Source organism: Platalea leucorodia (assembly GCF_965183815.1).
Source record: "Platalea leucorodia genome assembly, chromosome: 22".
NCBI classification, from domain to species: Eukaryota; Metazoa; Chordata; class Aves; order Pelecaniformes; family Threskiornithidae; genus Platalea; species Platalea leucorodia.
The window spans coordinates 2,583,100-2,595,219 of record NC_138844.1 but is presented as its reverse complement, the minus strand read 5'-3'; positions in this window follow the sequence as shown (position 1 = coordinate 2,595,219).

The following is a 12,120-nucleotide window of genomic DNA, read 5'->3' as shown; positions in this document are numbered from 1 at the left end:
CCCTCCGCGCTGCCCGGGCCCGGTTCCCCGCCCCGCCGGGGCCGCTGGCGGCCGGGGGGCCCCGGGCTCGGGGGCGGCCCCGCTCCTGCCCGCTCCTGCCCGCTCCCTGCCCGCTCCCTGCCCGCTCTCCCCGGCCACGGGCCGCTCCGCCGGCCCCTGGAAAAAGGGGGGGAAAAAAAACCCCAAAACCGAATAGACCCCCCCATTTTTCTCCCTCTCCTTTTGGAAACTCCCCCCAAAAATTGATTTTTGTATTAACCCCCCCTTCGCTCGCTCCCAAAAGCTGCTGTGGCAGGGCTGTCCCCCCCCCGGGGCTGGGGTCTCTGCCTGCTCCCTGCCTGCACCGCCCTGCCTGTACCCCCCCCTTGGCTGCAGGCTTTTCCTCCCAAATTACTTTTTAAACTCTCCTTTGCAAATACAAACGAGTAAAGCAAAACGCTAACTTATTCCCGAAGGCTTTATTCCCCCCCCCCCCCAAAAAAAATCAAGAATTAAATGGGGGGGGTGGTCCCCATGGGTGCTGCTGGGGGGGCCAGGAGCAGGACCCCCCGCTTCCATCGCGCCGCGGGGATGAGCCAGCATCTCCCTCCAGCTGGAACAAAGCGCTTTGCGGGGGGAAAAAAATCTATTTAACCCTCAAAATAAGGATTTGGGGGTTTGGGGGGGGGGGGACCTCTCCCGTGCCCCCCCGGAGGAAAGAGCTCACATTTGCTATAGGATTAGGGGTTCGGCTGTGCGTGGGCCCCCCGGTCCCGAGTCTCTGGAGAGAAGCGGGTCCCGGCTCCGGTTCGGCTTGTTGGGATTTGGGCGATGCTGGAGATGGGATATGGGGAGTTTGAGCTGGAGCTCGGGCAGGGGAAGGATGGATTTAATCAGCTGGATTGAATTGACATTTTAAAAAAATACTCTTCCCAAAATGGAGAGGGAGACCTGGCCGGGGACGCGCTGACCCCACGGGCGCCCCAAAACCGGCCCCGGGAAGCCTCACCGCTTCTCGTCTCCATCAGTTTGGGGGATTTTTGGATCCATCGAGAGCAATGGGGGTTTGCGGGGAGACTGAGCCCTTCCCCTTTCCTCGGCAAAGCCCTGGGATGATCCCCAAACCCCCTTAAAAATCCCAATTCTCCGTGGAAGGGAAAAGCGGGAGCCGAAAGGGTTAAGGCAGCGCCTCTCCAGCACATTTTGGAAAGGAAAAACTCTTTGGATCCGGTTTAATTTTCCAACGATGACTTGGAAGGAGGGAGAGAAGAGGGGGGAAACGTATCCAGGGTTTTTTTTTTTCCCCCTTCTCCATGGTTTGGAGAAGGAGTTTGGGGGACGGACCGGGCCCCCCGGTGCCCCCACACCTTCGGTGGCTCTCGAAATGGGAATTCAAAATTAAAATGGGGTTAATTTTATCAGAATTAAAATGGGGTTGATTTTATCAGAATTAAAATGGGGTTGATTTTATCGCCGCCGATGTCTTCGCCTCCCTCCGGGGGAGAAAACCCCGGCAGGACGAGCCTCGGCCAAGGGACGGGGGGACCCCCCCTGCACCCCCCAACTCCACGCACCCAAAGGCATGGGGTGGCTTCACCCTTTCCGTAGGGGATCCCAGGGCCGTATCCAGCCCTGGCGCTGGGTGCTTTGGCCTGGGGGTGCTGCCCATCCATCGGCTGGTTCTCGTTATCCGGTCGGAGGGTCCCGCTCCCCAAAAAGGCTGATCCCACCCCAGGCCGCTTTGTTTTCCGGAGGCGAAGCGCGGATCGCCGGGGGACGGGGGGAATGTAAACTCTCCACCCAGGAATGCAGGAGCCGGGAGATGATTTTTTTTTCCAAGGCTTCGGTCTCCCGGCTTTGGAAACCAGGGCTGGGATCACAGAGGCTGCGCCCGGCGGCTGAGCTCTGTGGGTGCTGAGCACCCCGTGGGTGCTGCCGGGCCCCCCCGGGGGGCTGTGTCCGTGTCCCCGCTCCCCAGCCCCGGGGGCTCCTGCGATGCCCGGGGAGGTTTGGGGCTGGAACCGGCGGAGCTGGGCCGGATCCGGCCCCGCAGCGGCCGGGCGGCTCAGCCCAGGGCCTCTCCGAGGTCTTTTTTGGGGGGTTGGAGGTTTGGGGGGGTTTTGGCTCTCGGGGCCGTTTGCAGCCCGAGCGGGGAAGGAGCTGGAGGGCGTCTGCAAGCGCCGGCCAGTGTGTCCCCCTCTGTCCCCCGGTCTGTCACCCAGGGGTGGGTCACCCTGCGTCAGGCTGACCCTGGGGACAGAGCACCCCAAATCTAACTAACGCCAGGGATGGGTCACTCCATGTCCCGGTAACCCTGGGGACAGGTCACCCCCGGTCTGGCTAACCCAGAGCATGGGTCCCCCAGGTCCAGCTAACCCCGGGACAGGGGACAGGGGACAGGGCCTCCTCCCTGCACACGGCTGAGCCCCAGCCCTCCCAGGCTGGTGACTCCCATCCTCCTCTTCCTCTTTTAAGCCAAGCGAAGAGGGAGCAAACGCCGGTGGCGGGTCCCGCCGTGTCCCCCGCCCGGCCGTGGTGGGGGTCCTTTGATGTCCCCTAATGAGCCCCGCTCTGTTTTCACAGCTGCCCAACGCAGCAGAAGTCAATTAAAGCGCACCCCGGCCCCTCCGGCCCCGGCAAACGCCCGCCCTGCCTCGCCCCAGAGCACCCACAACTCATCACACCCGTGTCCAGGGAGGCTCCCAGGGCTCGCACTGGTGGGGACGGGGACGGGGGGGTCCCCACGGCCGGGTCAGCCAGAGGGTGATGGCGCTGGGCTCTGTCCCGGCAAGGAGACGGCCCTGGGGGTGAAACCAGTGCAGGGAAAGGGTGCTGGAGGAAGAAACTGGTCTCACTGGGGGAAGGACAGGCCACGGGATGTCCCCAGCACTGTCTGTCCCAGTGCTCCTGTCCCCCAGGCCACGGTCACTCCTGTCCCCTGGCCACTGGCTGTCCTGTCCCCTGGACCACGGGCTCCCCATCCCCTGGCCCCAAGCTCCCTTGTCCCCATATCCATGGCTCTGCTGTCCCCTGTCCCCTGGGGACGCTGTCCCCTGGGCAGCCCCGTCCCCATGGCCCTCGGGCCCCCCTGTCCCCCGGGCTGTCCCATCCCTGTCCCCTCGGGGCAGCGGGGTCCCCAGCAGTGACGCGGGGGGTGGCAGAGGACCGGGGGGGTGACGGGGAGCAGGGCGGTGACGAGGGACAGCTCGTGGTGACGTCACACGTCCCCGCCGATCATTTCTGTTAGCCTTAACGGCGTGACAGGTCCCAGGGCCTCGGTGGGGACACCGCTGGCTGTCCCCAACTCGCAGGCAGCTGCCCGCTCGCTGCTCGATGTGCCTTAACCTCCACGAGGACGAAGCCAGCAGGGACCCGAGGCCACAGGGACCAGCACCCACGGGTGACATGGGCAGGTCGGGCCCCCCGGGTGCTCCCAGCCCCGACGTCCCTCCCGGCCGCGGGCGCTGGAGCGGGATCTCGCCGAGGCCAGCAGAGCCCTGGCCGGACGCCAGCGAGGACAGGCGGCCGCGCCGGCTAAATTCGGCTCCTCGCTGCACCGCTCTTAAAGGAGACGAAGCTGCCAGAAGGCAGGACGCAGCCCCCGGCGACGCGGGGTGTCCCTAACGAGGGCTGGGTTTCCCAAGGCGGCTGGAGGAGCTTGTCCCCATCCCAGCGCCCTGCCTGAGCGACCTGGGACCCCCTCGCTGGGCAGGGCTCAGGGCTGAAGGGTGCGGGAGTGGAGGATGTGGGGCCACCTCTGCATCCCAGCACCCTCCTGGAGAACTTGGGATGAGTAGCTGTGATGCCGTCTCATCCCCAGCGTCCTTCCTTGAGAACATGGGACATGCAGATGTGGTACCCTGTCTCCATCCCAGCATCCCTCCCAGAGAACTGGGGAAGGATGGAGGTGGGATGGGTGACCATGGTAGCCCTCTCCATCCTGGTGTACCTCCTGGGGAACATCCCAGCATCCCTCCTGGATGATGGGGGATGGATGGAAGTGGGATGGGGGGGCATGGGACCCCACCTCCATCCAGGTGTACCTCCTGGAGAAGATGGGATGGGTGAGCATGGTTCCCCAGCTCCATCCCAGCACCCCATCCAGACAGCATGGGGTGGACGGACACGGGATGGGTGGGCATGGGACCCCATCTCCATTCCAGTATTCCTCCTGGAGAATGCGGGATGGATGGGCGTGGGATGGGTGGACATGGGATGGGTGAGCCTGGGCCCCCTCTCCATCCTGGTATCCCTCCTGGAGCTCCGGGGATGGATGGGAGTGGGATGGGTGAACATGGTTCTCTGTGCCCATCCTGGTGTACCTCCTGGAGGACCCGGGATGGATGGAAGTGGGATGGGTGGCCATGGCACCCCATCTCCATCCCAGTATCCCTCCTGGGAACAGGGATGGATGGGCAGGGGATGGGTGGCCACGGGACCCCTCTCCACGCCAGTATCCTTCCTGGAGGAGAGGGGATGGATGGGCAGGGGATGGGTGGCCATGGCACCCCATCTCCACCCCAGTATCCCCGCCGGGACGAGGGACAGGGGGAAGGGGGTGGGAGCGGTTCCCCGTCCCGCCGTAGCTCCCGGCGAGCGGGGACGGGCGGGCACGGCTCCCCCGCCGCGGGGCCCCGCCGTGGGGCGGCCCCCCGGCCCCCCGGCTCCCCGGACCCCCGGCCCCACGTTTCCCCGGCCCCACGGCCCCACGGCTCCCCGGACCCCCGGCCCCCCGGCTCCCCGGACCCCCGGCCCCACGGCCCCCCGGCCCCCCGGCCCCCCGGCCCCACGGCCCGGCGCAGCTGGCGCGGCCCGGCCGGGGCGGGGGCGGGGGCGGGGGCGGGGGCGGGGGCCGGGGCCGGGGCCGGGGCCGGGGGGAGGAATCCGGCCTGGCCCGGGCCGGGGGGCGGCTCCGGAGGCGGCGTCGCCTCTGAATGCGGGGAATGTTTGTGCAGCTGGAGGCCATCGGGGCGGGCGGCGCCGGAGCCCCCCGGGCCGGGGCGAGGGGTGCGGGGGGGCGGGGGGGGAAGGGGGGAGCGCGTGTGTGCAAGGGGGGTGTGTGCAAGGGGGGCGTGTGTGCAAGGGGAGTGCAAGGGGGGAGTGTGTGTGCAAGGGGGGAGTGCGTGTGTGTGTGCAAGGGGGGAGTGTGTGTGTGCAAGGGGGGGGTGCGTGTGCGTGCAAGGGGGGTGCAAGGGAGGAGTGTGTGTGTGCAAGGGGGAGTGCGTGTGTGTGTGTGCAAGGGGGGGTGCAAGGGGGTGTGTGTGTGTGTGCAAGGGGGGTGCAAGGGGGGAGTGTGTGTGTGCAAGGGGGAGTGCGTGTGTGTGTGTGCAAGGGGGGGTGCAAGGGTGTGTGTGTGTGTGTGCAAGGGGGGGGTGTGTAAGGGGGGGTGCGTGTGTGTGCAAGGGGGGTGCAATGGGGGGTGTGCACAAAGGGCGGTGCAAGGAGGGGGAGTGTGTGTGCAAGGAAGGATGCAAGGAGGGGGTGGGTGTGTGCAAAGGGGAGTGCGTGTGTTTGCAAGGGGGGTGTGCAGGGGGGGTGCAAGGAGGGGGGTGTGTGCAGGGGGGGTGTGGGCAAAGGGGGTGCAAAGAGGGGGTGTGTTTGCGCAAGAGGGTGTGCAAGGGGGGGAGTGTGTGCAAGGGGGGGTGCAGGGAGGGGGATGTGCGCAAGGGGGTGCGAAAGGGGATGCGTGTGCAAGGGGGGTGCAGGGAGGGGGTGCTGAAGGGGGAGTGTGTGCACAAGGGGGAGTGCAAGGGGGAGAGTGTGTTTGTGCAAAGGGGAGCTGTGCAAGGAGGGGGTGTGCACAGGGGAGCCTGTCTGTGTGCAAAGGGGCGTGAGTGGGTGTGTGCCCACGGGAGGTGTGCGAAGGGGAGTGAGGGTGCATGGGGTGTGCAAAGGGGGTGCATGCTTGGGGGTGCAAGGGGGAGACTGTTCAAGGAGGGTGTGCAAGCGGAGTATGTGCGTGTGCACAGATGGGGTGTGCAAAGGAGAGCACGTACATGCAAGGGCTGTTTGTGTGTGCAAGGGGGGGTTGCGTGCAGCAGGAGTGTGCATGCAAGGGGGAGGCACTTGAGTGTGCAAGAAGAGGTGAATGAAAGGGGGAGTGTGTGTGCAAAGGGTGTGCAAAGGGCAGTGTGTGTGCAAGGGCGACCGCGTGTGTGTAAGGGGAGCTGCATGCAACAAAGAGCGAGTGTGTGCGAAAGGGGAACGCGTCAGTGCACATGTGTGCGCACGAGGGAGCACGTGTGAGCGTGCAGCGGGGCAGGTGTGCAAGGGGGGTGTGCATGGGGTGCGTGAGTGTGCGTGGGCATCTGAGGGGAGCGTACGCACTTGAGAAACGTGCAGGTGTGCGCACATGTGTACGAGGAGGGGATGCACACGCCACGGACGTGTGCTTGTGAGCGGGTGTGCGAATGGGGGTGTGCAGCAGGGAGGAGCCCGGGGGCGCGGGGGGCTGAGCACACGTAGCACGGGCTGCACGTGGGATGGCCACGCGTGTGCACGGCCATGTGTGTGCAAGTGGCCACGCGTGCGCTCGGGCTGCCTGGAGCTCCCCGTGCCTCCTGAGCTCCCCCACGGCGACCCACACGCGTGTGCACACGCGTGTGCCCGTCAGCGTCACCGCCGCCAGCGGTGTAATGAGCTGGCCCGTCCTCAGCCCGCCCCGGGCGGCAGCAGCCCTGCGGGCCCCCGGCTCTGACGCGGCCCAGCTGCTGCTGGCCGTGCCGCACGGCGCGGCCGGACCATTTATAGCAAATTCAGGGCCGCTGCCGAGCCGGGGGAGGGCGGGGGGGCCGCCAGGCGTGTGCCGGGGCGTGAGCGGAGTAGCCGTGCACACACGCGTGTGCACACAGGGGCGTGCACGCATGCACGCATGCGGGCACCGTGCTGCACGCAGGCGCCCGCGTGTCGGTGTGCACCCGTGTGCCCGAACACGTCTGGGCACACGCGCGGGCACGTGCATGCGCGAGCATGGACACGCACACGCATGCACGTATGCACATGTAAGCGCGCTCACACGCTGGGGGTTCCCCCCATGGGGGAGGTTCCCCCAAAATGGAGGTTCCCCCATGACAGAGGGTTCCCCCGTGATGGAGGTTCCCCCACAATGAAGGTGACCCCATGGTGGAGGATCCCCCCATGAGGGAGGTTCCCCCGTGATGGAGGTCCCCCCAGATGAAGGTTTTCCCCACGATGCAGGTTTCTCCCACAACAGAGGTTCCCCCACAATGAAGGTTTCCCCCATGATGGAGGTTCCCCCCGTGATGGACATTCCCCCACGATGAAGGTCCACCATGATGGATGATTTCTCCACGATGGAGGTTCCCCCCCAATGAAGGTTTCCCCATGATGGAGGCTTCCCCCATGACTGAAGTTCCCCCCACAATGGAGGTTTCCCTGATGGAGGTTCCCCCTCGATGACGGTTTCCCCACGATGGTTTCCCCACGATGGAGGTTCCCCCTACGATGGATGTTCCCCCTATGATGGAGGCTCCCCCAAATGAAGGTATCCCCTACCACAGAGGCTCCCCCATGATGGCAGTCTCCCCGATGATGGCGGTTCCCCGCCATGATGCCTTCCCCCCCGATGGGGGTTCACCCTACAATGGAGTTTCTCCCCACGATGGAGATTTCCCCCCAGTGGAGGTTCCTCACGATGGAGGTTTCCCTGATGATGGAGCCCCTCCAAGATGAAGAGGTTCCCCCATGGCGGCAGCTCCCCAGGACCCTCCCGCGGGGGTCCAGGCCCCATCACGCGCTCTCCTGGAGCCACCCAGCTGCAGCAGGAGGACACGAGGCTCAAAGCACCCCAGGGGTCACCATGCCAGGACCAAGCCCAGCTCCACCGCAGCAGGGACCTGCTAAGGAAAGCAGCGTGTCCCTGCTCCAAACGCGGTGGCTCTGCTGCATCCCCACGGCCGGGCTGCGGGGAGTCTCCTGCCAGAACCTCCCGGGGTGGTGGGGACGTGCCAACGGGGGACCACCAAGGAGCTGGGTGGGGAGGGAACGGCGGGGTGGGGAAGGGCCTGGAGGTGGAGGGTGGCCCGGGACGGCCGTGGGTGGCAGAAAGGCCCGGCCAGGAGGGGGGAGGCGCGGGGACGGGGCTGGCGGTCACCCCGGGTGTCACTGTCACTGCACGGCCGCCGGGTGCCACCACGTCACCGCCTGGGCGTCCCCCCGGCCCGTCTGAGCGTCCCCAGGCACCCACGGGTGCACGCACGTGTCGTGTGCGCAGGGGAGCACGCCCAGGCACCGCGCACAGGCGGGGACACGTGCACACACGGTACAGGTACGCACAACACATGCACACGCGTGTGCACCAGCATGCACCCCCCCACGCGCACACACGCTCACACACGCTTAAAAACACACGCCTGTGCACACCCGCCAGGTTTGGGTGCACACATGCACCCCGCATGTTTGCACCCCCCCAGGCGTGCAGGAGCTATGTCCGTGTGCACACAGACCACGCAGAGCTGTGCACACCCAGAGCACACGGGCGTGCACACCGCCTCCACCCACACGCAAAGCACACACATGTGCATGCATACGCCACACATGTATGCACGCACATGCGCAAATCCATGCATGCACACCACACACACGCCCACACATGCATGTCCACTGCACATGTGCACACCTGTGCACACACATGCAAATCTCCCACATGTGCATGCACGCACCACACATGCATGCACACACCCATGCACACACCCATACACATGCAACATGGTGTGCGTGCATGTTGCATGCACCATGCACATGTGCGTGCACACGCCCCACACATGCACCCTCCCAGCCCCGCTTGTGTGCGTGCACACACCATGCACACACATGCATGCACACACATGCACCCTCATGCCTATGTATCGTGCACACTCACACCAACATGCCATGTTGAATGCATGCACACACACTGCATATATGCACGTTCCCCAGACATGCATGCAAACCCTGCACATGTGCATGCACACCCCTCACATATGCACACCCCCATGCATGTGCACACTCCCACCGTGTTGCATGCACACGTCTGTACACCCACTCATGCCCCAGGCCCACACGCAACCCTCCTGTGTGCATCCACACACCATGCAAATGCCATGCACGCGCCACGCACATGCTATGCAAATGCAATGCACAGGTCATGCACAGACCATGAACATGCCATGCACACGCCATGTGCTGTGCACAGACCATGCACAGACCATGCACACACCGTGCACACGCCATGTGCACGCCATGCACGGACCATGCACACACCATGCACGTGCCATGTGCCGTGCAAAGGCCATGCACAGGCCATGCACAGGCCATGCAAATCCCATGCACACGCCATGCACACACATGCACCCACACCAGCACCCCTGGGCACACCGCACCTCCCTGCCTGGGGCTCCCATCCAGTTCTGCTCCTCTGGAGGGCAAATCCAGCCCTGGGCCGGGCACCCAGGACCAGAGGTGGCTCGGCCGTAGGGGCCTGCACCGGCCCGCAGCCCTGTGGGGTTGGGGACACGCTCACCCCAGGCCTGTGCCCGCGGGGTGCCAGGGTGGGACCCCCCTCCCTGTGCTGCGGTGGATGCTGAGCGCTCCTGCTCCACCCGAGCAGCTTTTTGGGTGCTCTCCGGGTGCACGTGAGGCCAGCGGGTGCTGCCCGACCTCCTGCGCTGGTGGGTGGCTCTGCACCCCCATGGGCACCCACCGTCCCGCCCGGCACCCCTGCGCAGTGCGGCTGTAGTGTGCGACTGTGCTGCACGGGGGTGCTGCACAGCCACGCTGCACCCCTGCGCTGCACCCCTGCGCTGCACCCTCACACCGCCCAGCCACGCTGCACACGTGTCACATGCACGCCCCCTGCACACGCTCATACTGCACGGCTGCCTCGCAGCCCTGCGCTGTGCACGCGTGCTCCTCTGCACACCCACCCCAGACGCGTGCACGCCCACGCTGCACTCAGACGCTGCACACGCATGTGCACACCCGCGTGCATGCACAGGCACATAGACGTACCCATGCACACAGGCACACACGTGTGCACGCAGGCAGACGCAGGCTGTGGGTGAGGGCCTGGGGCAGGGAGGGAGGGAGGATGGAGGGAGAGGAGGAAGGAGGGATGGAGAAGGGAGGGATGGAGGAGGGAGGGAAGGATGGAAGGAGGGATGGAAGAAGGGAGGGAGGGATGGAGGAGGAAGGCAGGAGAGGAGGAGGGAGGGAAGGATGGAAGGAGGGATGGAAGAAGGGAGGGAGGGATGGAGGAGGAAGGCAGGAGAGGAGGAGGGAGGGAAGGATGGAAGGAGGGAGGGAAGGATGGAGGGATAGAGGGGGAAGGAGGGAGGGATGGAAGGATGGAGGGAGGGATGGAAGGATGGAGGGAGGGATGGAAGGATGGAGGGAGAGGAGGAAGGAGGGTGGAGGAGGGAGGGAGGAGAGAAGGAGGAGAGATGGAGGGGGAAGGAGGGAGGGATGGAAGGAAGGAGGAGGGAGGGATGTAAGGATGGAGGGATGGAGGAGGGAGGGAGGGAGGAGGGAAGGATGGAGGGAGGGATGGAAGGCAAGATGGAAGGATGGAGGGAGAGGAGGAAGGAGGGATGGAGAAGGGAGGGATGGAGGAGGAAGGGAGGAGAGAAGGAGGAAGGAGGGAGGGATGGAGGGAAGGAGGGATGGAGGGGGAAGGAGGGAGGGATGGAAGGAGGGAGGGAGGGATGGAAGGCGGGAGGGAAGGATGGAGGGAGAGGAGGAAGGAGGGATGGAGAAGGGAGGGATGGAGGAGGGAGGGAGGAGAGAAGGAGGAGGGATGGAGGGGGAAGGAGGGAGGGATGGAAGGCGGGAGAAGGAAGGGATGGAGGAGAGAGGGAGGGAGGGAGGGACGCAGGAGGGATGGCGGACTGACGTCAGTCAGGCTGCCCAGGGGAAGGACGGACGTTGGTAGCCGAGACCCGGCGCTGTCTCTGGGACACTCTTCCCTGCTCCCCGCTGGGCAGCTGCCACGCCGGGGTGGGGACATGTGCCATCCCTGCTGGCGGGGTCCCCAGGCCAGCCCCAGGGTCATCCCCGCTCGGGGAGCACCGGCCCTCGTGTTCACTCTGGTCCCTACTGACGTGCGGGCAGAATGCTCTCAGCAAGCGAAGCCACACTTGGGGCGGGGGGGTTAAAGGCCATCAGGGCTGTCCCTGCCCTGTCCGGGGACCAGAGGAGCCACCACCGAGGGGACCCCCGGGGCCACCCCCCCTCGCTGCCCAGCCAGGCCCCCCAAATCTGCCTCCAATTACCCAGCCCCAGCCTGAGCAAGAGGAAACCTTTGGGGGGGGACACCGCACCCTCCAGAAGGACAACTGGGAGCGTCCCCCCACCCCGGGGGCACCCATCAGAGGGCATCCCCAAACCCAGGTCACCCCGAGCGGGGTTTAACCCCTGCACTGCCAGGGCTGCCAGCTCTCCGGCACCACCTGAATGTCCCTCTATTTCCACCGCTTTTACCCCAAAACCAGCTGATTCAGGCTGAACAAAACATTCCCTTGGCCCAAACCACCACTTTATTATTATTATTATTATTATTATGATTATTATTATGATGATGATTATTATTACTACTATTATTATTGTTATTGTTGTTATTGTTATCGAGGCAGGGAAAGAAATCACCCTCCAGCACAGCAAAGCGCCCCGCTTGCCTTCGCCTGCCTCCTCCGGGGGTGCAGGCAGCTGCACCCCATCCCTGTCCCATGGGAGCCCGGGCAAGGGAAGGGAAGGGATGGACGGACAGACGGACGGACGGACGGATGGAAGGATGGACGGGTCGCAGGCAGCGCGGAGGCACCGTGCCTTTGCCTGCACCACCCTCTGCTGCCTGCCGCCACGGCCGCCCGCGGCGCTGGGGTTCGGGGGCAAACATGGGGGTTTTTTTTTGCAATCCGTGGCTCAAAGCCCATTTAATGCTGGGCTTTGGGTGGGTTAATGAAACCGGTGTCAGGTTCAGGGGCCGGGGCGGGGGGCGCTGGCCGGCTGCGATGCTGCCCGGCACACGCGGGGCGCCACGGACCCCGACGCTTTGCCCACGCACCCCGGGCCGGCGGCTCCGCCGCAGCCCCTGACCTTTGACCCACCGAAAATCCCCGCTCCGTTCCCCCTTCGAAGCCGCCGGGG